At 43.6% G+C, this 27,748-nt stretch overlaps 1 long non-coding RNA gene across 4 annotated transcripts; it reads left to right on the top strand.

Annotated features, from left to right (window-relative positions):
* Window positions 1-1,337: 1,337 nt before the first annotated feature.
* LOC107522150 (uncharacterized) lies at window positions 1,338-27,089 on the top strand. Of its 4 annotated transcripts, none has more exons than XR_009546805.1 (6): window positions 1,338-1,704; window positions 4,009-4,105; window positions 11,448-11,554; window positions 12,950-13,019; window positions 19,161-19,701; window positions 24,383-27,089. It is a non-coding gene; the product is annotated as an uncharacterized LOC107522150 (long non-coding RNA). The 4 variants fall into 4 exon arrangements; XR_009546804.1 differs by lacking the exon at window positions 24,383-27,089 and adding an exon at window positions 19,799-20,661; XR_009546803.1 differs by lacking the exon at window positions 24,383-27,089 and having other exon boundaries at window positions 19,161-19,222; window positions 19,366-19,476.
* Window positions 27,090-27,748: the final 659 nt, after the last annotated feature.

The following is a 27,748-nucleotide window of genomic DNA, read 5'->3' as shown; positions in this document are numbered from 1 at the left end:
TAAAACAAAAGAAGGCTTCCTATTGTAAGACCAGCATCATTTTGTGCTCGCCTCTTGTTGCTGCATGGTGGGCACAGGTGTTGTGAGTATCTGAGTGATGAACACCTGTGAAGCTAAAATACCTGCGATGGTAACACACCTGGGAGCATTGTTAACCCCCTCTTTTATAAGTAAAAAGTGGCCATGCTCACATTTTTCATTACATGCTGTGTAATACCACAAGCCTCAAATAGCCCCTTGGAATAATCCACACCAAGCACTGATATTTTGAGAACAAAGTTGAAATGCTCACTGTGAACTGTAATTGAGGTTTTTCAGCTGCGGCTAACCCACCTTTTTTAAAGAGAAATTAATCCAACATGTGAACCAGTATTAAAAAAAAAGAGAGAGAATTCATGATGTGGCCACTGCAGCAATACCAACAGGTATGAAAACCTTGCCCATTTTTGCAAGATGCCATTATGTTGAAAATGCAGTGAGGAGTCAGGCAGTGGCATCTCTAGTTAAGCACATATGCTACCATGCACAGGGACCTGGGCTCAAGCCCCTGGTCCCCACCTGTGTGTGTGGGGGGGAGGCTTCACGAATGGTAAAGCAAGGCTTCAGGTATCTCTCTCTTCTCCTTTCTTATCCCCTTCTGTCTCAATTCCTTTGTCTCTACCCCCCAAAACAAACAACAACAACAAACAAAAAAAAAACCCACCAACTGAAACAGTGGATTCATTATGTAGGCACATAACCCCAGCGGTAACCCTGGTGCCAATAAAAAAAATAATTTAAAAAGGAAAGAAAGAAAATAGTTTTTACACAGTTGCAGGATTGCTATTAAGAGAGGCAGAACTTCAGACTCCAAGATGATTCCAGAAAAAGAGTTATTATTTAACTTAGAACCTAACTTAAAATGGAAAGAAGCTAAGCTAGAGCATGTAATTGTAAAGATCAATCAACATTTTAATTTTTAAAAAATATGTATTTATTAACACAAGGGAGAGGAAAAAGGGAAGGAGGGAGAGAGAAACTAGATCATCACTGTAATTGGTACGTGTGCCGCTGGGCCAAGAACTCTAGACCTGCTGCTCTTAGGCCCAACACTGTAGCCACCGCACCACTGTCAGGCCTGTGGTTGAATATTTGCAGAACTAGACTCAGTTTCAAAATTGTCAGTTGGCCATGGAGGAGGCTCAGTGGGCAGAACATAGGCTTCCCCAGCGTGAGGCTCCTGAGTCCATCCTGTCACTGCAAGTCATGTGATGGAACTGTGCTCTGGCCCCTCTCCCCCTCCGTTTTTTCCCCTTCTCTCTTTGGAAAAATAAAGTCAAGTTAACAAGAGACAGACACCATGGAGGTGAAAGGGTATTTTGCTGGACAGGTTTTTAGTGCAGATGATGATAGACAGTGCCCTATCGTGGGGAGAAAAGATATCTATTAGAAAGGCAGTGAAGGGAACACCCAGATTCTAGGCAGGACAGTGCAGGCTCATCAGACTGTTTTGTGCCCCTATGGTCAGGTTTAAGGTCAGGACCATGCTTACCAATTGAGCTGCTAACCCCTGAGCCTCAAAGAAGACAGAAAGGCAGCCGCTGCGGGTCTTCTGGGTGCATGGGAAGGTCTGGACAGCAAGAACTGCATTCTGGGTTGGCTCCACTGGAAACTGCTTTGCGATAGGAGATAACGGACAGATGATGCAGCTTGTAAACAGATGAGGTAAATACACTACTTCAGAAGTAGAGCACGGTTCTCTAACTTTAAAATATATATATATTTATTTATTTATATGCCCTTGCTGTTTTTATTGTTGTTGTAGTTATTATTGTTGTCGTCGTTGTTAGATAAGACAGAGAGAAATGGAGAAGAGGAAGGGAAAACAGAGGAAGGAAGAGAAAGATAGACACCTGCAGATCTGCTTCACCGCTTGTGAAGGGACTTCCTTGCAGGTGAGAAACTGGGGGCTCGAATTGGGATCCTTATGCTGGTACTTGCGCTTTGTGCCACGTGCTCTTAACCTGCTGTGCTACCGCCCAACTCCCGGTTCTCTAACTTTTTTTTTAATTTTTTATTTAAGAAAGGATTAATGAACAAAAACATAAGGTAGGAGGGATACAACTCCACACAATTCCCACCACCCAATTCCCATAACCCACCCCCTCCCATGATAGCTTTCCCATTCTCTAGCCCTCTGGGAGCATGGACCCAGGGTCGTTGAGGGTTGCAGAAGGTAGAAGGTCTGGCTTCTGTAATTGCTTTCCCGCTGAACATGGGCGTTGACTGGTCGGTCCATACTCCCAGTCTGCCTCTCTCTTTCCCTAGTAAGGTGTGTCTCTGGGGAAGCTGAGCTCCAGGACACATTGGTGGGGTCTTCAATCCAGGGAAGCCTGGCCAGCATCCTGGTGGCATCTGGAACCTGGTGATTGAAAAGAGAGTTAACATAAGAAGCCAAACAATTTGTTGAGAAGTCATGGATCCCAAGCTTGGAATAGTGGAGAGGAAGTGTTAGGGAGGTACTCACTGCAAACTCTAGTGTACTACTGCTTTCAGGTATATATTTTGCAGTAGTTTATGGATACGTGTGCACATAAGCTCTCTCTCACAGAAACTGGTGTATATCTAGGTTTTGGGACTTTGTTAGAAAGTGAACTACCTGAGATGAAATTAGAGTGTACTATAAAAGGAAAGGTCTCACCCGAGTAATGAAGCTGAAGGGTTGTCATTCCACTCGTGAAGTCTCTGGACACAGTCTGAGGTGAAGCATGTTGAGGTGGCAATCGTTGCATTGGTTAGGTTGTGATCGGCGGATGCAATATTATTTGGTTTGGATTGGGAGATGCATACGGGAAAGTGGGCCCTATCCAAGGGTTCCAGGACTGGGGGAAGTAGAGGCTCTATAGTGGAGATGTGAGGTTCCTGCTGTCTTAGGGTTCAAGAAGACAATCGATAGTTAATGTTATCATCACATTATTTGGTAATTGGGTTAACTTTGAAAAGTCCTTTTGTTAGGGTTTGCTGTACAGTATCCAGTATCTTGTATATAGCTGTGCTATTGGATGCTTCTAATCTACTTGGTCTAGGCTTTTGAGAGAGTCCGTGTCTAACTTTTATGTTCTCTTCTTTGTAATGTCCTTAACAGTCTTATCTTCTGGTTTAGCTTATTGTAAGGATACACTATATATTAGAACACAATAGACCTTTTTCTTTTAATGATTTTTATTGCCACCAAGGTCTTTTAAAAAATATATGTATGGGGAGTCGGGCTGTAGTGTAGCGGGTTAAGCGCAGGTGGCGCAAAGCACAAGGACCGGCATAAGGAACCCGGTTCGAACCCCGGCTCCCCACCTGCAGGAGAGTCACTTCACAAGCGGTGAAGCAGGTCTGCAGGTGTCTGTCTTTCTCTCCCCTCTCTGTCTTCCCCTCCTCTCTCCATTTCTCTCTGTCCTATCCAACAACGACGACAACAACAATAATAACTACAACAATAAAACAACAAGGGCAACAAAAGGGAATAAATAAATAAAATAAACATTTTTAAAAAAAGAAAAAAATATATGTATGATCTTTTTTTTTTGTTATCTTTATTTATTGGAGAGAGACAGCCAAAAATAGACAGGGTAGGTGGAGATAGAGAGGGAGAAAGTCGGAGAGATACCTGCAGCACTGCTTCACTACTCACAAAGCATTCCCCTTGCAGGTGGGGACCAATGGCTCGAACCCGGGTCCTTGCACACTGTAACATGTGCACTCAACCATGTGTGCCCCTCAAAAAATGGATCTTAATGTTTTCGGTTTTTGTTGTTGATTGTTTTTACTCAACCTGACGCTGTTGACTGGCTACGGAAGAAGGGCAAATGCTAGAAGAAGAACTAGAGCTCAGCTCTGGCTTATGGTGGTGCTAGGGACTGAACCTTGGACTCTGGAGCCTCAGGTGTGAAGATATTTTTGCATAATCATTATGCTATCTTTGCTAGACTTTGTTTTTGTTGTTGCAGTGGGTCTGGGTTTTTTTTTTCCTTCCAGACAGAGACAGGCCACAACACTGAAGCTTCACCCAGTGCTATGGCAGCTGGGGACTTGAACCCAGGTCACACCTGTGACAAAGCATGCACCTGACCAGGTGAGCTATCTTGTCTGTTTTCTCCCCTAAATCAGTATTGAAGAAATAAGGGATAGGAAAGTGGGAATATCAGCTGCTTCCTGGAAAACAGGGGAACTGTGTAGATTCCGTGACTTTGAGAAGCGCACAGGCCACTGGGAAGTTGGAGGGGGTTAGGGATGGTTATACGAGTCGAGTCGGTGGGATCAGTGTTGTGGACAATATTCTCATTGCTGCTGTTTTGGCTTGTTGAGGGAAGTAGAATCCACGGGTTTTGACTTGATTCTTTCTCCCTGTGGACTCACCAGTGAACTTTTACACTCACTCCCTGCTGCCTCGTCAGTCAAACGTGTCTTCTTTCTCTCCCAGGAGACAGTCCTCACTGCTGAGGACAGCTGTGGACCAAATGTCACATTTGGGGGCTGTGAACTCCTTGGCCCAGTGTTTCAAACCTCTGTACATAGGCTCCACACCACATGTCTCCAAAGCTGTACATGTTCTTGTAGTCTGACAGGTGAGAAGATGGTAAAAATGTCAGCTGTGGGGGCTGGACGGTAGCGCAGCAGATTAAGCGCACATGGCGCAAAGCGCAAGGACCTGCACAAGGATCCTGGTTCAAGCCCCCAGCTCCTCACCTGCTGGGGGTTCTGCTTCACAAATGGTGAAGCAGGTCTGCAGGTGTCTGTCTTTCTCTCCCCCTCTCTGTCTCCCCTCCTCTCTCAATTTCTCTTTGTCCTATCCAGCAACAACAACAGGTATAACAACAATAATAACTATAACAAGGGCAACAAAATGGGGAAAATGGCCTCCAGGGGCAGTGGATTCATAGTGCTGGCACTGAGTTCCAGTGATAACCCTGGAGGCAAAAAAAAAAAAGAAAGAAAGAAGAAAGAAAGAAAAGAAGAAAAAGAAAATGTCAGCTGCAGATGTATATAAATCCAGATAGATATTTTAGGTACGGATAGAGAAGCAGGAGGGGAGAAAGTGAAAGAGCCCACGGCACTGAAGCTTCCCTCAATGCAGTGCAGGCTGGATTTGAACCCTGGTCACCCACATGGCAAAGCAGTGCACTAGCCAAGTGAGCTATATTTCCACCACCACCACCCCCAGCTTGAAAACAGGGGAGGCTAGGACTGAAGAGATGCTCCATTTCAACTCTTACATTTAATGTTTACAAGAGGGAGGATATGAGTCCATTTCCTTCAACACTTAGATCCATTAAGAGGAAGGAGTGGGACTCAGACACTGAAAGGAAGCCACTACAAATACTGTGACCAAACAGAATTCTTGTGGCCTGATGACTTTTGAAAATAAACTGCTAGGCTGTGTGTAATTGTACCTCTTCACAGCACACGATTAGCTAACTTGGCGTGCTGCAGAAGAAAACAAAATACTGTTGCTGTTATTATTATCTAATTGTTAGATCTTTCCCTCCTGATTCCATATGAATTTGTTCAGTCTGTTTAGTGCTACCCTGTTCCTGCTGCAGAGAAATGACTAGAAGGTGGACAGATAGCTCACTTGGATAGTACACCTGCTTTACTGTGTGCTTGGCCTCCACCACGTTGGAGGAAGTTTTGATGCTATGATGTTTTCCCTTTCTCTCTCAGGCTCTCTGTCTCTCTTGAAAAAGTCAACCCCAGGATCCAGGTGGTAGTGAAGCAGGTTAAGCGCACATGGTGCAAAGCGTGAGTACTTGTGTAAGAATTCTGGTTCAAGCCCCTGGTCCCCATCTGCAGAGGGGTCACTTCACAAGTTATGAAGCAGGTCTGCAGGTGTCTATCTTTCTCTCCCTCTCTCTGTCTCCTCCTCCTCTCTTTATTTCTCTCTGTCCTATCCAACAATAATAACAATAATAACAACAAGGGCAACAAAAATGGTAAAAAAAAAAATGACCTCCAGGAGCAATGGATGCATAGTGCAGGCACTGAACCCTAGCGATAACCCTGGAGGCAAAAGAAAAAGAAAGAAAGAAAGAAAGAAAGAAAGAAAGAAAGAAAGAAAGAAAGAAAAAGAAAGAAAGAAAGAAAGAGAGGAAATGTCAACCCAGAGTAGTGAACTAGTGAATGGATATTAGAAGGTACTTACTGGGGGGTCGGGCGGTGGCGCAGTGGGTCAAGCGCACGTGGCGCAAAGCGCAAGGACCGGTGTTAGGATCCCGGTTCGAGCCCCCGGCTCCCCACCTGCAGGGGAGTCGCTTCACAGGCGGTGAAGCAGGTCTGCAGGTGTCTATCTTTTTCTCCCCCTCCTCTCTCCATTTTTCTCTGTCCTATCCAACAACGAACAACATCAATAATGGTAATAATAATAACCACAACGAGGCTACAACAAGGGCAACAAAAGGGGGTAAAAATTGGCCTCCAGGAGCAGTGGATTCATGGTACAGGCACCAAGTCCAGCAATAACCCTGGAGGAAAAAAACAAACAAACAAAAAAGGTACTTACTACCAAACAGAGATATAGAGATGGGGAAGAGGGGGAAAGCAGTCAGAAGAATGGGAAGATGAAAGAATGAGACAAGTGAAGAAGAAAGATCTCAATTCTTTTTTTTTAAATCTATTCTTACTGGGTAGAGACAGAGAGAAATCAAGAGGGGAGGGACATATAGAAAGGAAAAAAGACAGAGATGCCTGCAGACCTGCTTCACCATTTGTGAAACTCTCCCCCACCCCTCCGTTGCACAGGTAGGGGGTAGCTTTGAACCTGGGCCCCTGCACCCTGTAGTGTGTGTGCACCACCACCTGGCACCCAGATCTCAATTCTCTATTTATCCTTGAGAATTTCTCTGACCATGGGTCCATAGTCCCAGGGGTTAAAGAACAGGGAAACTATCAGGGGAGGGGATGAGGTACGGAGTTCTGGTGGTGGGAATTGTACCCCTGTTATCCTATGATCTTGTCAGTGTTTCCATTTTATAAATAAAAATTAAAAAAAAAAAATTTCTCGGAAGCACTACATGGATTATTCAGAAGAGCAAATGATGTGCTGGCAAAATAGCTCACTTGGTTAGTGACTATAGTGAAGAAGTAGAAGAGGAGGAGGAAGATGATAGATGATGTCTACTTTGTTACAGGAAGAGAAGATTGAAGCTCTCCCTATAGGTAGCTTATAGTAAATACAATTCATCTAAGCCCAGAGGCACTGGGGGTGGGGGGATGAGTATTGACTGCCTAGAACATCCTGATAAAAATTATGTAAGGCAGCCCATTCTTATATTTTATCATCCTTAGTGTAATGGGCACTCCAGATTTGCTCAGGATTGTCCTGGTTTTAACAGTGAAAGTCACAGGTTTGAACTCAGGTTCAAGTCCCTGGTCCCCACCTGCAAGGGGAAAGCTTCATAAGTGGTGAAGTAGGGCTGCAGGTGTCTCTCTGCCCCCTCTCACCCTCTATCTTCCCCTCCCCTCTCAGTTTTGCTCTATCTCTATCCAATAATAAATAAATAAATAAAATATAAAAAATATGTTTCTCTTTGCAAGAGTTTAAATCACTTAAAGACTCTCTCTCTCTCTCTCACACACACACACACACACACACACACACCTAACATTGGTCTGTAACACACTATATTTTGTGAGTGCGAGTTCAAACCTCTTCAAATGTCTGTTACCACACCCACACTGACCACAAATCCTGCACCAAAGTCCGTCCCTTGGACCTTGGACCTTGGACCTCGGACCTCAGACCTCTCCACCCTTTCAGCCTGCCCTACCCTCCTCCTCTAGTCAGTTTGGTTTTCTGGTCAGAAGTCAAGGTTTGGCTTTGTTTCCATTTTCTTTGTTCTTTTGCTTTGTTTCTTATTATTGTGCAGATGAGTGAAATCATCGGTAGTTTTCTTTCTCCTTCTGGCTTATTTATTTATTTTAACTAACTAACTAAATAAATAAATAAATAAGTCCCCCCCCCCATCCCAGTTCCAGGTTGCTGGCCAAGATTTCACTGTCGTATGACTGAGCAGTTACATTGTGTGTCCACTCTTGAGTTGTTGTGGCACTGGGCTACTTCTGTTTTTCTGTTGTGTGTATGCATATGTTTGATAGAGACAGACAGAAATTGATGAGGAGATAGTGATGGAGAAAGAGAGACACCTGTAGCACTGCTTCACTACTGGTGAAGCTTCCCCAGTGCAGGTGGGGACTGAGGGCTTGAACCTAGGTCTTGTGCACTGTAATGTGTGCACACAACTAGATACACCACCGCCTGACCCCACTCGGCTGTTTCTGTAACTTGGCTGTTGCTATCAGAGCCTCCATGAATGAACAGCAGCCTGCACTGATCTTCTCTTCTGGTGCTGGAACCTCCAGCTGTCATGATTCCACTGCTCTCAGACCAGCTTTTTCACCTATTTAATTTCAGATTGAGTGAGAGAGAGACAGAGAGAGAATCATGGGATAGTTTCCCATTAACAATGTCCTATAGTTTTCATTGCACAAGTCCTCCTTTTGTCTTTTTTGAAAAAAAATTTTATTTATTTATTCCCTTTTGTTGTCCTTGTTTTTTATTGTTGTAGTTATTGTTGTTGTTATTGATGTCAGTCGTTGTTGGATAGGACAGAGAGAAATGGAGAGAGGAGGGGAAGACAGAGGGGGAGAGAAAGACAGACACCTGCAGACCTACTTGACTGCCTGTGAAACGACCCCCCTGCAGGTGGGGAGCCGGGGGGCTTGAACCGGGATCCTTAAGCCAGTCCTTGCGCTTTGTGCCACCCGCGTTTAACCCGCTGCGCTACCGCCTGACTCCCCTCCTTTTGTTTTGACTTTATTCCTGGTACTAAATCCTTTTTGATGCAATTCTGAGTGGAATTGCTTTCTTGCTTTTTTTCCTCTTACAGTTTACAGTTGGCATATAGAAATGTTATTTGCAGACAGAAGTGTAAGGGACGTTCCTATATTGATGCTGTAGCCTGTCACTTAACTGCTTTGGCTTATTGTTCCTAAACATTTTTTTTCAGTGAGTGGAATCTTTAGGGCATTATCACACCCTCAAAGGCAGGGACTCTTAAGTTTGAATATCGGGTATTCATGCAAACAGATGTTTTCTGGATATATGAATGGAAAAACAAAATCTAAGAACAATGAAGGGAGGAAGGAAAAATGACCACCAGGAATGGTGGAGCTGTGCAGGCGTGGAGTCCCTGTGATAACCCTGGTGGCATCAAAACAAAAAGAGAGAGGAAGAAAGAAAGAAAGAAAGAAAGAAAGAAAGAAAGAAAGAAAGAGAGACAATGAAATTAGCACTTGGCTAGGGAGATGGTATAATGACTGTGCAAAATAACTCACGTCTGAGGCACTCAGGTTCGGTCCCAGACACAACCATATGCTACAGCCAAGCAATGCTGTGGTAAAAACCAATAATTAAAAAGTCTTTGATGCAAAAAAAAAAATGTTAATGCTCCACAAAGTACAGAGTAGCCACCAGGTTCAGAGTCAGTTCAAGACAGCCACAATAAAACATCACAGGATGGTGTCACCCACACGTGTGTATTTCCTAACAGTTCTTGAGACTGGAGGTCCAAGGTCAAGGTACTAGCCATTTTGGTTCTTGAGAAAGCCTCTTTGGCCACAGTACATAGTTCTCAAAATATCTCCATGTTGAGGGGAGAAGAGACAAAATAGAACTTTCTAGTTGTTTCTTCTCATCAGAACGCTAGTCCTACCAGGCCAGGGCCCTGTTCTTATTACCTCATTTGACTTTAGTCACCTCTAGAACACCATTGTTCCAAATAAAGTCTTATTAGGAGATAAGAGATTCAGCATATGACTTGGGGGAAGGAGGTGCAGGTAGTCAGCCCTCAAACACTTCACAGTTTGAGCTTTCACACCTGAGTGACTGGATGTTAAGTGACTGGACTTCTATTGTCTTAGTTCTGGCTGGAGCCCTATAATAGTCATCAACACCCAGCGTTTTTCCCCCTTGCATGAGTCTACATTTGTCTCCAGATGTTCAAAAAGATTGAGAATTCAGTAGGAGAAAGCAATATTTTTTTCTGTTTTTTTTTTTTTTTTTAGAGTGGCCAAATTCTGTTGCCCAGATCAACTGAGATGAGCTTTGAAGCACCTCCCAACAAGAAAGAAGCATCCCTTGGGTGCCTGACACAGCAGACTTATGTGCCAGATGGCATCTGCGCCACCAAGGGAAGGTCATTCCAGCCCACGCCTTTCTCCTGGAGAGAGCTAATGGCAACAACATGGGGAGGACAAGTAGAGACAGGGAGAACAAGGGAGAAACCGGCCTCTGTGAACTTCCCAGCTCCCACCAGGCTCTACCATAGGAGGGCAAAGGTAGTGATGCAAAGAATGGAGTGTCGGACTGGAGAAACATCTCACCTGCATAGCGTGTTGCCTTGCCATGTGCTTGACACCAGCTCAAGCCTGGCTTCCACTGCGCTGAAGGGAGCTTTGGTGCTGTGGTCTCTTTCACTCTCTTTCCCTTTGTCTCTCTGTCTTCTAAGCAGGGAGGGTAAATAAAGAAAGAACAGAGTTTCATAAAAGGCAACAATGGGCTTTTCCCTATCTGAAATGATCAGGAGAAATGGAGAAACACTTGAACACAAAGTGGAGGGTTCCTTTCATTTTTCCTTTCTCTTTGCCCTCTTCCCAGTCCTGTCTCTGAAAACAGAGAAGAGTCCATGCAGGTGTTCTTACTTGCATAACCTCATGGGGCTCTATAACAGAGCTCTCCCCAATGGTTGCCTTAATGCTCTGCTGCCGCCATCTTGAACTTCTTGATGAGTTGGAACAAGATGTCTTAGGTTTCCATTTTGCACTGGACGATGTTGACTATGTAGCTGGTCATGGAGACAAATACAGTTGGGGCTTAGTTGTGTGTTCTGTGGACTCACAGGGAACTTACTAATGAGAGGCAGAGGAAACATATTTTAGCTCAGTGTTGAGAAGAGGTTTTCATTGTTTGTGTCTTTTTATTTTTTCTTTTCCACCAGGGTCTATTGCTGGGGCTCTGTGCCTGCATTATGAATCTATTGCTCCTGACCATTATCCCCCTCATCATTTTTCCTTTTCTGTTTACTTGATAAGACAGAGACAGCTTGAGAGGGATGGAGGAGAGGGAGAGAAGAAGAGAGATACCTGCAGTACTGCTTCACTGCTCATGAAGGTCCCCCCCCCCCCTTGCAGGTGGGACCCAGGGGCTCTCGAACCTGGATCTTTGTGCATGGTGAACTGGGTACACCACTGTCAGGCCCCCAGAAAGAGGGTTTTTTTTCTTTTCCCCAAGAAACTCATAAGTCCCATGGAGTAGACTAAGGTGCTGAAGCTCAGAGAGCCAATTTCCTCCAGCAAGGAGAATCAGCCACTTGGCAGGAATATTAGAGACAATTCAGGCTTTGGACTCTCTGGCTTCCTAGATCCGTTCCAACTGCAGGATTATCTAATTCTCTGATTAATGAGTCGCCTTCAAGATTCCTGCTTTACCAGCTTCACCAGGAAATGAACTCACTGATGCTGAGACCAGGTAAGGTAGTTCCAAGCCCAGTCTAAATCCCTTCCACAGAGGGGAGTCTCACAAACTCCCTGGGTTTCTGTCCAAATGGTGAGCTGGTGTTTGCTTTTATGAGAACATTCCTGCCATTACTCACGGGTATTTTTGATCACTGTAAGTTGCACCTTATTAGGGCTGGCACATGGTGACTTCTTACTTCTATGAAAAAAAAATTCTAAAAAAAAGTCTCAGAAAGTGTTTTGGACTGAAGCCACTTTCATTCATCATCCTTTTGATGATGCAGCAAGCACAGACCTGAGAAATAGTGATTGGATTTGATATGGAAAGTCCACACATGAGTTTTGGTTGTCACCATCATCGGTACTCGTATGTGTAAGAGAGAAGGTTTTAGAAGACTCATCAGTCAACTTATCTGAGAGTTGATTCTCCACTCACCTTTTGTTTTCTGACTTTAGAGATTTATCATTATGAGAGACCGAGAATGAAAGAGAGCGCAGAATATTGCTCAGTTCTGGTGTAAATGGAGCTGGGGATTGAACCTGGGGCCTCTGGGACTTCTGAAATGAAAATCAAATGCTGAATTATCTCCCCAATGCTCCACGCATCTTTTGCTGTAGTCTTACTCCCCACCCCCACCCCCAAAATGACAATTCTCAGCTCAGAAATAAAAAAGAAACCAATGTGAATGGTTCTGCTCCATAAGCCCATTTCCCTACAGACTCAGCCTTCCAACATATTGGAAAATTTTGAGTGTCTCTCATACCATATCTTGGACCTGACCTTTCAAACACTGAGCCTCCTTACAATGGAGCCTATGTGTCTCTGCACACTCAGCACAGACCCCCTAATTATAGCCATCCGTTAAACTGTCAGGAAGAAATCCCCAGCTCAATCATGTCTTTATCAGACTCAGCTGCCGATGGGGTCAAGTTAGGCGTCAAGTCTGACCTCCCCAGAGCCCCTGTCATAGGCTGCTCCCCCTGCTCACTGAGGCCTTTGTGACTCCGCAGGCCAGACAGCCACCTGGCAGCCCTCAGATACCACCACCACCACACACACACACACACACACACACACACACAGACATACACACACACACACACACACACACACACACACACACCAGACAGAGGCAGACAGGGTGGGGCGAAGACACACAATGGGCCTGACTAAGGAGGGCCTTTTCTTTGTCTCTATCTCAGGGGAGTTTTGTGAGTGGAGAGTTTCTAGGAGATTGTCAGAGTCCTCACTGTCAAGTAGAGACTGTCATGAACAGGAAGGAATCTGGTGTCAAAGGAAGGAAAAAAAAATCTTCATCTTGGACCTGCTTTCTGAGAATGTAGAAATCAGAGTGTTTTATCGCTGCCAAGGAACTGTGTGATCATCTAACACTTTATGTTTCTTCAGGTCAGCACAAAGGAGGCTGAGGGACCTGGGTTTTACGTTTATGGCTGAGTCTGGTTTTCTCGAGTTTCAGGTGAGCAATATTTTGAAGTTGAACTCCGTAACAATGAGAGGAGCTCAGCACTGGTTCTTATATTATTCTCTAGCCGTTTCGTGCAAATATGTGTGATCTCTCATATGTGGTCGTAAATTTCTTTTGTTCTTTTTTTTTTTTTTTTTAAGGACTAGGGGTCATGTCTTTTCCATTCCTGATAGAAGGGCAAGTATGTTAAATGTTGGCTGAGAGGACAAGCTATCTCCTCCTTTAAAGGAATTTTGAGAGTTGGTGAGATAGTTCACTTGGTGAGTGTATCTAGTTTGTCACTCACATGACCCAGGTTCAAGTCAGGCCCCCACCCCATTGGAGGAAGCTTCAGAGCTGCCGACTCTTTCTTCCACCCACCCCCCCCCCCCATCTGAGAAAGACTATTTGAACCATGAAACCCCAACAACAAAATAGCTAGCTAGCTAACTGTAGTTTCAAGGGGGCGGGTGGTGGCACATTTTGTAGAGCAAACATGTTATAATGTTCAATGACCCAAGTTTAAGCCCCAGGTCCCTGCCTGCAGGGGGGGCAAAGTTTCACAGGTGGTGAAACAGTGCTGCAGGTGTGTCTCTTTCTCTCTCTTTCTATATCTCCCCCTTTCCTACTGACTTCTCTGTCCCTCACCAACAAATAAATAAAATATTTCTCCCCTTCTCCTATTGATTTCTCTATCTCTATCAAGTAAATAAATAATTTTAAAGGATTTTTGAAGGGCTAAGAGATAGCTCAGTGGGGACAGCACACACTTTGCTGTGCATGAGACTGTACTTCATGGAAGCACCGTGGATGGCAAAGGGAGATTCACAGGTGATGGAGTAGTGCTGAGGTGTCTCTCCTCCTCTCTCTCTCTCTCTCTCTCTCGTTTTGTTTTTATTTTTCTTGATCCAGAAAAAAAAAAGTAAAACTCAGCCCAGGAAGGCTGTTCACAAGTAGTATCATCCATGCACAGGCCCAGAGTTCATTCCCAAGCATGACATGAAGATATTTTATCTTTATTTATTTATTGGATAGAGACAGAGAAAATGAGAGGGAAGCGGGAGATAGTGAGAGAGACAAAGAGATACTTGCAGTCCTGCTTGAACCCAGGTCTTTGTGCATTGTAATATGTGGTCTCAATGGTCTGCTACTGCCCAAACCCTTAAAACATTAGTTTTTATTATTAGTGATGATCAACAAGATTGTGGGACAAGAGGGGTACTGTTCCCACCATCAGAGTTCCACATCCATTAGAAGCCTCCCTATTCTTTATCCCTCTGGGAGTATAGAACAAAGATCCTTATGGGGTTCAGAAGGTGGAAGGTCTGGCTTCTGTAACTGCTTCTCTGCTGGACATGGGCATCAGTAGGTGGCAGACCAATCCATAACCCCAGCCTGTTTCCATCTTCCCCTAGTGGTGCAGGGCTCTGGGGATATGTGGTTCCAGGACACATTGTGGTCATCTGCCCAGGGAAGTCAGGTTGGGGTCATGGCTGTGTCTCTTACTTACTAGATATATTACAAAGGCCATTTGCAAGTTAAAAGAGAACCACTAAAGTTGACTACTATTCTTACTGCCCCAAATAAAAGATGAGAACACTGAGACTCAAGAAAAGTGAAGTTACTTCCACAGAGTCCCTCAACTCGTATATGATCTCCATTCAGATACACTTACTGCTCATTCATTGTCCTTCCTACTGTACCAGGACACCTAGTTGTCACATTAGTGATAAGCATGGAAGCACATACAGAGAGATGGACATCAGGACAAGTCAGATGAGTCTCACTGACAATGTTGCCATGACTATTATTACTAATACCTCCGCTATCCAGAGTTGTTAACCGTTACACTGCTGAAAGTCTCCTCTATCTCCTCCTGTAAACAGAAACTAAAAATAAATCTCTGCATCCTGTGCACCATTTATTTACCAAAATGGGGGGGGGGACTTCACCACACTCACTACTCTGCACTTGGCTTTTCTCTCCTAATTGTGTAATTTAGGGGCCTTTTAGTATTAGCACACACAGCTCCAATTCAGTTTTTTGCTTGTTTGTTTTTAGATAGAGACAAAGACTGAAAGAGAACACAGCACCTAAGTTTCCTTCAATGAAGTGGGGGTTGGGACAAAGCAAGTTTGGAAAATTATAGGGTGTAGTTTCACACTACACCCAACATCAAAATTCTGTGTCCCCACCGTTTCTATCTCCCTTTTCACTTTCATTTTCTTTTTATCTTTGTCTAATAAGTAAATGAATGAATGAGTGAATAAACGAATGAATGAATGAATGAATGAATAAATAATAAAGGCATCAGCAACCTTCTCTAACGCCCACTAGTCAGACCCAACTGTCTCTGTTGAAAGGACTCATCAAGAGTTTCTTTGATTACTGAAATTGGCATGTTGCATCAAAGTAAAAGACTCTGGGGTGGGTGGAGGGGAAGAGTACAGGTCCAAAAAGGATGACAGAGGACCTAGTGGGGGTTGTATTGTTATATGGAAAACTGAGAAATGTTATGCATGTACAAACTATTGTATTTACTGTTGAATATAAAACATTAATTCCCCAATAAAGAAACAAACAAACAAAAAGAGTTTCTTTGACTAACCTAGGGATCCCTATGTTAAATTTCTCATTTCAACAGGGGAACCAGAGTGGCCTGGATGCAGACGTAATTCCCCAAGAACTTAATGCTCTCATAAAATGGAGGATCTTAGCTCCCCCAGTGGACTCCTCAGACTCATTAGATTGCTTAGGCAGATGATGCGAGACACTTTTTATTTATTTATTTATTTATTTATTTATTTATTTTTTATTTAAGAAAGGATTAATTAACAAAACCATAGGGTAGGAGGGGTACAACTCCACACAATTCCCACCGCCCAATCTCCATATCCCACCCCCTCCCCCGATAGCTTTCCCATTCTCTATCCCTCTGGGAGCATGGACCCAGGGTCATTGAGGGTTGCAGAAGGTAGAAGGTCTGGCTTCTGTAATTGCTTCCTCGCTGAACATGGGCGTTGACTGGTCGGTCCATACTCCCAGTCTGCCTCTCTCTTTCCCTAGTAGGATGGGTCTCTGGGGAAGCTGAGCTCCAGGACACATTGGTGGTGTCTTCAATCCAGGGAAGTCTGGCCGGCATCCTGATGACACCTGGAACCTGGTGACTGAAAAGAGAGTTAACATACAAAGCCAAACAAATTGTTGAGCAATCATGGACCCAAAGCTTGGAAAAGCGAGACACTTTTTAAAAGTATTTTTCTTTTCTTTTTTTTTTAAGAGCCTTATTTATTTATTTATTTATTGGGGAATTAATGTTTTACATTCAACAGTAAATACAATCGTTTGTACATGCATAACATTCCCCAGATTCCCATTTAACAATACAACCCCAACTATGTCATTTATCATCCTTCATGGACCTGTATTCTCCCCACCCACCCACCCCAGAGTCTTTTACTTTGGTGCAATATGCCAATTCCGTTTCAGGTTCTATTTGTGCTTTCTTTTCTGATCTTGTTTTTCAACTTCTGCCTGAGAGTGAGATCATCCCATATTCATCCTTCTGTTTCTGACTTATTTCACTCAACGTGATTTTTTCAAGGTCCATCCAAGATCGGCTGAAAACGGTGAAGTCACTATTTTTTACAGCTGAGTAGTAGTTTTTTTTCTTTTACCTAAACTAACCCCACCATGCCTTTAAAAGCATGCTGTTACTTAAGCGTTTGCATTTGTTTTATCCTGAAGATATATAAGAAGAGCATATCTTATGTTTCCGGGAAATGAGGGAGTTACCATGCGAGAATTTTAGGAGACCTATTTATTTATTTTATTTTAGTGAGGAAAGTCATGAAAGAAAGTGAAGGAAAGAGAGAGTGACCAAAGCACTGTTCAGCTCTGGCTTATGGTGGTGCCTGAGATTGAACCTGGCACCTTAGAGCCTCAGGCATGAAAATCTAGTGTATAGACATCATTCTAGTTCCTTGGCCCGGGATACTTATTTAAGAATTAGGAATAAAGGGCTGGAAGGATACCTCACTGGGCAAAGTGCATGGCTTGCCATACACACAGCCAATGTTTGAGTCTCAGCAACACATGGGTGGTATCATAGCATGGAGGGGGTGGGGCTCCGGTCTGTGGTGTCTCTCAAACTTTCTTTGTTTTAATGAAAAAAAAAAATCAAAATGTCCTGGGAGCAGTGAAACCAAGCATGTCTGAGGCCCTGGACACACACACACACACACACACACACACACACACACACACACACACACACACACCGTGGATTAGGAACAAAAAGCAGACAGGGTTAATACAATTAGCCCAGAGAAGTGACTTTGTCTGCAAACCCCACATCACAGCATGAGGAAAGAGGAGAGACTGGCACAAAGGTTGCTAAGGGCAGATGATCTGAAAGCTACACTGCCTTTTCAGATGAAGTGCTTTGTGTTTAGTAAATAGACTTCATTAAACCAATGGTTGCGACAATGGAAACTATAACATCTAACATGCTTAAGCACCTTCTCTGCAGACGATCTTCTTTTTGCTTCTTGTGATGATCATTATTTACTTTAGAGAAATCTAGAAACCTTTTTTTTTTTTTTACAAGAATAGCTCAGCTCTGGTTTATGGTGGTGTGGGGGATTAAACTTGGAATTTAAGAGCCTCAGGCTTGAGAATCTATCTGCATATCCACTATGCAATCAACCCCAACCCTAATCTAGAAGCCTTGGACTTGCAAGTATAAAGCCCTAGTGAATCTCTGGCACCGGATATGCCAGAATGCTTCTCTAGCCCCTTCTCTTCTCTTCTTTTCTTTTCTCTTCTCTTCTCTTCTCTTCTCTTCTCTTCTCTTCTCTTCTCTTCTCTTCTCCTCTCCTCTCTTCTCTTCTCTTCTCTACTCTTCCTTTCTCTCTCTCTCTCCCTCCCTCTCTCTCTAGCTTAAATAAATTTTAAAAAGAGCAATCTTAGAGACAAAAGAAACACTTGATACATCTGTATATTAATTTTTCCTTTTCTCTCTCTTTCCCTCTCTCTCCCTCCTTCTTTCCTTCCTTCCTCTTTCTCTCTTTCTTTCTGCCTTTCTTTCTTTCTCTCCCCCATTTCTTCCACCAGAGTTTTCATTGGGGCTCATTGCTTCCCACAACTTCACCATTCCTAGTGGCCATATTTCCCTCTTTTCCTTCCTCTAGATAGAAGGTGAGAGACAGAGGGGAGATAGAGGAAGAAGAGAGACGCTATAGCACCACTCACCTGAACTTGAAGATTCTCTCCTGCAGATACTTCTATGGGGTGACCTGAGGCTCTACCAGACGAGACACAACCCAGCCCCAGAATGTCAATTTCTTAATAACTTCTCACTAATAGTTTTGAATGGAGATCTAGAGCTGAGACTATCTAGCACATTATAGTTTTGAATGGAGATCTAGAGCTAAGACTATCTAGCACACTCCAGATGAGCTATCTTACTGGCCCACAGCTTTCAATTTTTTATCACGTATATATTTTATATTTACTTATTTTCCCTTTTGTTGCCCTTGGTTTTTTATTGTTGTTGTAGCTATTATTGTTGTTGTTATCAATGTCATCATTGTGAGATAGGACAGAGAGAAATGGAGAGAGGGGAAGACAGAGACGGGGAGAGAAAGATAGACACCTGCAGACCTGCTTCACCACTTATGAAGCGACTCTCCTGCAGGTGGGAAGCCAGGAACTGGAACCAGGATCCTTATGCTGATCCTTGTGCTTTGCGCCACATGCGCTTAACTCGCTAGCTACCACCGGACTCCCTTTTATCACATACTTTTTATGAGGCAAAGACACCAAAGCACTAGTCTACTGATCCATGGATTTCCAACTGACTCTTGGTTGATGCTCTCCAGTGGTGCTGGAGATTGAACCCTGCGCCTCCCACATGGAAAGCATGTGCTTGATCTGCTCAGCCATCACACCAGGTCTTGGTGTGGCTCTTGTCATTGGTTCAAACCCTGCCCTGCCCTGCTCCCCTTCTCATTCCTGTGGGCTCTCACTTTGAGAAATGCCATCCTAGGGCCAGTGCCCTCCTTCATTGCTGCCTACCTCGATAGATCTTCCTAGAGAAGTTTCTAATCTATAATAATGTAGTAGTAACAATCACTATTATTATTTTACCAGATAACTGCTCAGCTATGGCTTAAGGTAGTACTGGGGATTGAAACTGGACTTCTGGGTCTCAGGTATGAGAGTCTATTGCATAACCACTATGCTATCCCCTCAGCCCTCTAGTTTGATCTTTCGGGTGATGGTGTAAGGTCTCTTTCTAATTTTTCTTTCCAGTCTGTTGGAGAGTTTCCCACTGTAGTCACTTCCTTTCTTCCAGGTGAACTTAAAGATTTCCTCATGGAGTCTAAAAAGACAATTTTAGGAAGCCAGGACTTCTACTGGATTCCACTGAACCAATGCTTAGATCTAACAGGAATTGAGAGAGAGAGAGAGAGAGAGAGAAAATTGCTGCGCAGAAATACCCTGTCTGTCATTATGTGCAAACACTTCTTTGCAATAATGCTCTCTGACCTTCATCATATTATGTCTCTGAACTCAGAAGCAGGAATTTCTATTTTAATGAAATAACTCAAGACACACTCAGTGCCCTTGGAAATAATAGCCCTTAGCTCCATGGGAATTCCTGGCTGGCTTCTGTGACTCTTCTTTGAAGGTGAAACATTCTCGCCCTGTTTTTGCCCTTTGAGTAAAACAATCAGGTGAAAGAGTTGCACCTTTCTTAACATATGTTCATTTCTGTCCCATAATAGGTGTTGGAAACCTCAGAGGAAAACTGTATTCTGTAGCTTCAAGTCTGTATTTATTGAGTTGTTTCCAACTAAAGGTCTGAATTACTGGGAATTTGAGCTCATGAAAATTAAAAAAAAATGTTCACAGGGTTTTATGACTTTTAAAACAAAGGTCAGCAAACTTTTTTCTAACTTTTAAAGAGAGAGCAGGGGTCAGCAAACTTTTTTCTGAAACTGACCAGAAAGGAAATATTTCAGGCTCTGCAGGCCACACATTTTCTGCAACAATCGCATGACTTTCCCCTGAAATGCAAAAACTGCCATAAAAAATATAAAGCACAAGGAACCAGGTTCAAGTCCCCATCCCTGCCTGCAAGGGGGAAGCTTCATGCATGATGGAGCAGTGTTGCAATGTCTCTCTTTCTCTCTCCTCTCTCTCCCATCTTTCATCTCAATTTCTGTTGTTCTCTCCCCTCCCCCCCCCAAAAAAAAGGCCACTGAGAGAGGTAGATATGTCACAGAGGCACCAAGCCCCATCTATAATCCTGGTGTCAACAAGAAGGAAGGAAGAAAATGAAGGAAGGAGGGAAGGAAGGAAGAAAGGAAGGAAGGAAAGAAGGAAGGGAGGGAGGGAGGAAACAATTGGGCATGGCGGTATCCCAGTAATACTTTATCAACAAAACTACTGGCAGGTCATAGTTTCTCCATCTCTTTCTAGATAAGGACAGAGAGATGGATATTACTGATCAATTCACAGTGCTTGCTCTCTCTGTGTTAGATACTGTGCTAAATACTCTGTATTATCTCACATTAACTTCAATAACACCATAGAAATAATTACTGTTTTTTTTCCTCTTTCCCTCTCCTCTCTCTTTCTTCCTTCCTTCTTTCCTTCCTTTCTTTCTTTCTTTCTTTCTTCCTTTCTTCCTTCCTCTCTCTCTCTCTCTTCCTTCCTTCCTTTCTTTTTTCTTTATTTCTATTTTTCTTTTAGAGAAGGAGCTAGGTGGTAGTGCACCTCATTAATTGTACATATTATCATGCAAAGGGACCTAGGTTCAAGTCCCCACTCCCACCTGTGGGAGTGTGGGAGGGGGCTTCATTAGGTGTCTATCTTTCTCTCTCCCTATCTATATCCCTCTTCTCTCTCAATTTCTTTCTGTTCTGCGAGTATAATAGAAAGAAAAAAGAGGAAAAATGGCACTGGGAGTGGTGGATTTGTAGTCTCAGCACTGAGCCCCAGTGATAACCCTGGTGGCAATGAAAGAGAGAGGGAGAGGGGAAGGGGGAGGGGAGGGGGAGGGGGAGAGGGAGAGGGAGAGGGAGAGGGAGAGAGAGAGAGAGAGAGAGAGAGAGAGAGAGAGAGAGAGAGAGAGAGAAAGAACAGCACTAAAGATTCCTTCAGTGCAGGGGCAGGGAGCAGGTGCTTGACAAAGCAGAGCACTATTCAGGTGAACTGTTTTGTCAGCCTACTATTCCCATTTTATAGCCAGAGAAAACTCAGATTCAGAACAGCCAAACTTTCTCATAGTTAAATTAGTGATTAAACAATACAACTGGAAGCTCAGATCCAACTCCAACCCTCAGGCTGTCTATCTCAATATACATGTTTCTTGCCTGAAGTCTCTTGGTCCATTTCTTTTAGAAACATTTTGCAGTCATGTTGGGAAAGCTTTATAACACTCATGGAATCAAAGTTCTATAGAAATATTGAGTACAACTTTGATTTGCTTAATCTAAGTAGACTTTGAGATATTTAGTTGAATGCATGAGTATTATGGCACTACTCTGAATCCCAAATTACAATAGTGATTTGAGGAGGAAAATAATAGAATCCAGTGGCCTGGCAGGTGGTGCAGTGGATAAACTTGAGGCCCTGAGTTCTATCTCCAGTATCACATGTGCCAGAGTGAGGCTGTGGTTCTCTCTCTTATAAATACATAAATAAATAAATGAACAATATTTTAAAAAGAAAGATAAGGGGCCAGGCAGTGGCACACCTGATTATGTGCACACATTACAGTGTACAAGGATACAGGTTCAAGGCCCTTGTCCCCACCTGCAGGGGGAAAGCTTCATGAGTAGTTAAGCAGGGCTGCAGGTGTCTCTCTGTCTCTCTCCCTCTCTATCTTCCCTTCACTTTTTAAACTTCTCTATGTCTCTATCCAATAAAAAAATAAATAAATAAAATAAAGGGAGAGAACAGAATCCAGTTGTCCTACTCAAGAGACAATTTGTCTTATCTGAGAATCTCTGGGGAAATCTTTCTTGTCATAGTATCCATGTTCCTCTTGGTCTGAGCAAACCAACACCCAAGCAACACTGCTTAAGGAAGGCAGCCCAAATTTATTTGCAATTGTCCACAAGCCACAAATGTGTCTGCCTTTCCAGTCTCTTGTGATTAATGTTTTCACAGGGATTACTTTTATTTCTTCTATGATAGCAAAGTAAGCAGTTTCTAGAGACTTTCAAAGGATCTTATACAAACTCTTCTCCCAAGATTTAAAGCCCCAAGTCCCGACAGCCTTTTTTGGAACATCTGAGCTTACAAAATCACCGCTAAATATACAACTCTAGCAAGATCCCAGACTCTCTGGCCCAATGTTTCCAGTCGTCTTAAGCACAAAGCAACTCTTCTTAACATCTTCCCTTTCACTGAGTCACACTTGGACAATTACAGGTGTTCTGTGTGCTCTGACAGGGTAGGTTGCTTAAATGGGTCCAGAGTCACAGAAACAAAAAGTGAAAGTTCGATTCAGAAAAGTGATGACTCAGAATAGTGTGTACCTCTTTCGGTTGCAACAAAGATGCTCTCTGTCACCATCATTTCTTCTCTCCCATACTGATACATTCCTGTATCCAGATGCAAAGTTTTTTTCATTTCCTTCCCCTCCGCATCCATCTGGTTCATTGTTATGACACCTCATTTGCACCGGTTCCAAGTGGAAACCAGCCTAGGGTGGTGGGACTTGGTGTTGATTTTCCTCAAAGGTCAAACCCCACACAGCTGTTCAGCATGGACCATCTCCAGCTGTCCAGTTTTTGTTATGTTAATGATGTTCTCTACTCACACCCAGAGAGCTTGCTGTTCAGCCAGAAGAAGTCCCAGGGGGCAAAAGGCAGAAGAAATAGCTTCATATCACGAGTTAAGGGTGCTGGGCATCTCTTTGTGGCCACCACTCCCCCTAGAGAAGCAGACCAGGACAGGATCACCAGTCAGATCTACAGCTAGTAGGGGACCTGATCCTCTGCTTCCTGACTATACAGAAAGTCCCCCTGAAATAAAAGCCCAAGAATATAAGAACTTTCCTCTTTGCCTAAGGTATTGACCTCGAATTACTTTAAATGTAATTGGTTTAAATTCCCAAGTCAAAAGGCATAGATCAGTAAAATGGATTCATTTCTCTGCTACCTAGCAGAAACTCACTATGTACTTTAGGACATACATAGGCTGGAAGTGAAAAGGGTGAAAAAAGAAGTCTAGGATCCTGGCAGTGGTGCACCTAGTAAAGCACATATGCTGCCATGTGTGAGGACCCAGGTTCAAGCCCTAGTTCCCACCTGCACAAGGGAATCTTCATGAGCAATGAAGTTGTGGTTTAGGTCTGTCTGTCTGTCTGTCTGTCTATCTATCTATCTATCCACCCATCTATCATCTGTCTCTCCCTTTTCTCTCAACTTCTGTCTATATTAAGTGAATAAATAAATTAATTAAAGTATTTTAAAAAGTCAAGGGTCATGCAGTGATACATCATGCACTAGAACCCAGGTCCAATCCCCCATTCCCCACCTGGAAATCTTCATGAGCAATGAAACAGTGCTGCAGATATCTCTTTCTGTCTCACCCCCTCCTCTCAATTTATCTCTGTCCTATCAAATAAAAAAGAAAGTAGGAAAGAAATAATGGAAGGAAGGAAGGGGGAAAGGAAGGAAGGAAGGAAGGAAGGAAGGAAGGAAGGAAGGAAGGAAGAGGGGGAAATAATGGCCTCCAGGAGTGGTGGATTCATGCAGGCACCAAGCCCCAGCAATATCCATAGCAGCAGTTAAAATTATTTTTTAAAAAAAGATATTTCATGCAAATAATAACCAAACAAGAGTCAAGGTGGCTATACTTATTTGTTTATTTATTTTATTTAAGAAAGGAGACATTAACAAAACTGCAGGATAGGAGGGGTACAACTCTACACAAATCCCACCACCCTATCTCCATATCTCATCCCCTCCCCTGATAGCTTTCCCATTCTCTACCCCACTGGGAGTATGGACCCAAGGTCATTGTGTGATGCAGAAGGTGGAAGGTCTGGCTTCTGTAATTGCTTCCCCGCTGAACATGGGCATTAACTGGTCGATCCATACTCCCAGTCTGCCTCTCTCTTTCCCTAGTAGGGTGGGTCTCTGGGGAAGTGGGGCTCCAGGACATGTTGGTGGGGGTCTGTGAAGGGAAGTCTGGTCAGCATCATGCTGGCATCCGGAACCTGATGGCTGAGAAGAGAGTTAACATACAAAGCCAAACAAATTGTTGAACAATCATGGACCTAAAGGCTGGAATAGTGCAGATGAAGTGTTGGGGGGTCCTCACTGCAGACTATTGTGGACTTTTGCTTTCAGGTATATATTTTGCCCTAGATTATGGATATGTGTGAACATATGCTCTATGTCAGGGGACCTGGTCTATGTCTAGGTTTTGGGACTTTGTTAGGAAGTGAACCACCTGGGATGGAATTAGAGAATACTATGAAAGGAAAGGTCTCACCTGAGTAATGAGGCTGAAGAGTTGTCATTCCACACCTGAAGTCTCTGGACACAGTCTGAAGTGAAGCATGCTGGAGTGGCACTCGTTGCAAGGTGGCTATACATAAACCAAACAAAGTAAACTTCAAGTGACACATTATTACCAAAGTAAGGACATTAAATATTGATGAAAATGCTAATTCACCAGAAAAAAAAGGATGATATTAGGGTCAGTAAAATACCTCACTCCAGATAGTGTGCCTATTTTGTTACCTATGGCCCAGCTTCAATCCCTACCTCTCTCTACGCCTGTCTCTGTCTCTCAGTCACACTCTCACTCTTTCTATCTGGAAAAAGTTAATTAGCCTGGAATGGTGAATAGTTGGTAATGGGATGGGAGGGGGAGGAATTCCACAGAGGAAGAGTAGTGTTGTGTGTGATTTTAGATTATAGATGTTATTTGGTATGATTTGGTTGGTTGTCCTTAGTTCCAGAAATGCACACTTCCCCATCTGTGGAAGTGTACATGTCACAATACCCAAGGATCCAGGTTCTAGTCCCCAGTCCCCACCTGTAGTGGGGGAGGGGAGAAAGCTTCACAATTAATAAAGCAGTGCTGCAGTTGTCTCTCTCCCTCTCTCCCTCTCTGTCTTCCCCTCTCCTCGCAATTTATCACTGACTTTGTAAATAGATAATACTTTTTAAAACATTGAGTTATAGTTACTGTTTGCTTTATGCCACTTCAGCTTATGCAAGTTACCCTAGGAAAGTTCTACTTTGGAATGGCAGGGGAAATCTGTAGCTAAAGAGAGAGAGAGAGAGAGAGAGAGAGAGAGAGAAGTGATCAGTGGCTGAGAGTTTTAGTTTGGAGACCCCAAGAAGACCAGATTTCAACTCATGATACAATCAATGCTGGCTTCAAAGCTCCCCTTAGTGTTAAAACATCTGTTACTCTAAATGTTCCCTGGCCCACAGGGCCAACACTTTGCAGGGTATTTCTACACGAGTGTCATGTTCCACATGTTCAAAACTGAACTCTTCACCCTTGCCTGGAAACTTGCATTGCCCCCTGAGGTTCAAATTCCAAACCACCAAGGCCTCTCTGGTTCCTCTCTTCTCTTTGACACCCCTTCCCTCACCCCACGTCAAACTGGGGGTGGTGCCCACTGCATCACTCCCAGATGTCTCTTTTCTCTTAGGAACCCCCCTTCTCAGACCTTTGCACACAGATAGTGACAGAAACTCTTGAGTTGACTGCTTTCTGTGAGAATCTTAAGTGTTGAGAAAAATCAAGATATGGATGCTGGTCCTGCTGATTGCCGGCAAGTAGGACTCAGGCAGGCCTACCAGTGCCTGATTTCACTCATCTGTAAAACTGGGCTGTCCATGGTGTACTGCACTAAAGTAAAAAACTGAAATCAGGCGGTGGTGCAGCAGGTTATGTGCACATGGCACAAAGTGCAAGGACCGGCATAAGGATCCTGGTGTGAGCCCTGGCTCCCCATTTGCAGGGGAGTCGCTTCACAAGTGGTGAAGCAGGTCTGCCGGTGTCTATCTTTATCTCCCCCTCTCTGTCTACCCTCTCGGTTTCTCTCCATCCTGTCCAACAACAACACCAGTAGCAACAATAACAGTAATGACAACAACAAGGGCAACAAAATGGGACAAAAAATGGCCTCCAGGAGAAATGGATTTGTAGTGCAGGCACTGAGCCCCAGCAATAACCCTGGAGACAAAAAAGAAAGAAAGAAAGAAAGAAAGAAAGAGAAAAGAAAAGAAAAGAAAAGAAAAGAAAAGAAAAGAAAAGAAAGGAAGAGAAAAAGAAAATAGAAAAAGAAAAACTCGTGGTCCAGGAGGTGGTGCAGTGATAAGGCTTTGGACTCTCAAGCATGAGGTCCTGAGTTCGATCCCTGGCAGCACATGTGCCAGAGTGATGTCTGGTCCTTTCTCTCTCCTCCTATCTTTCTCATTAATAAATAAATAAATCTTAAAAAAAAAAAAGAGAAAAACTCTGGGGTCGGGGGGGAGGTTCAGTTTCTGGAACATAAAGTCAGAGGACCTGGGGAGGGTTGTATTGTTCTGTGGGAAATGTTATGCATGTACAAACTATTGTATTTACTGTCGACTGTAAAACATTAATCCCCCAATAATGAAATAATAAAAAAAAGCAACTGGACTGTCCTAGTTCCTTCCTTGTGGCTTGAGATTAAGATGGGTGACATGAATTAATTCATACAAAGAAATGTTATTTGCTTGAATAGAGCAGACCTTTTTCTAAAATTTATTTATTGGGGAATTAATGTTTTACATTTGACAGTATAGAGCAGATCTTTTATACAGATTGAACGTTCTCCTTAGACTGTGACCTGAGTTATCTTTCTGTACCATGTTTTTTTTTTTTTTTTAGGTTCATGTATAGTTTTTTTTGCCTCCAGGGTTATTGCTGGGGCTCAGTGCCTGCACCATGAATCCACTGCTCCTGGAGGCCATTTATTCCCCCTTGTGTTGCCCTTGTTGTTGTAGCCTTGTTGTGGTTATTATTATTGATGTAATTCATTGTTGGATAGGACAGAGAGAAATGGAGACAGGAGGTGAAGACACAGAGGGGGAGAGAAACATAGACACCTGCAGACCTGCTTCACTGCCTGTGAAGTGATTCCCCTGCAGGCAGAGAGCCGGGGTCTCGAACTATGATCCTTACACCAGTCCTTGCGCTTTGCGCCACCTGCTGCGCAAACTGTTGCGCTCCTGCCTGACCCCCATTTAAAAAAAAATTTTTATTGCCACCAAGTTTATCACTGAGGCTTAGTGCCTGTATAATGAATCCACTGCTCCCAGGAGACATTTTTAAAAATTTATTATTTGATAGTACAGAGAGTGTGGGTTAGACAGAGGAGAGAGACAGACACCTGCAGCACTGCTTTACCACTTGTGAAGCTTCCCCCCCTTGCAGGTGGGGTGTGGGGACTAAAACCAGGGTCCTCATGCATGGTAATGTGTGGGCACAGCCCCCCTGTGCTTTTTCTGATGAAGTAATCTCACAATGGAGAAAAGCAGGACCAGGGCCAGGCCGTGGCTAAGCACACACATGCTACAGTGTGCAAGGCCCTGGGTTCAAGCCCCTGGTCCCCGCCTGCAGGGGGAAGGCTTCATGGGTGGTGAAGTAGGGCTGCAAGTGTCTCTATGTCTCTTTCCCTCTCTGTCTTGCCCTCTGTTCTCAATTTTTCTCGGTCTCTATCCAAT

The sequence above is a fragment of the Erinaceus europaeus genome, chromosome 20 (assembly GCF_950295315.1).
Source record: "Erinaceus europaeus chromosome 20, mEriEur2.1, whole genome shotgun sequence".
NCBI lineage: Eukaryota > Metazoa > Chordata > Mammalia > Eulipotyphla > Erinaceidae > Erinaceus > Erinaceus europaeus.
The sequence above is the reverse complement of the archived record's forward strand: the minus strand, read 5'-3'. Positions and strand labels throughout refer to the sequence as shown.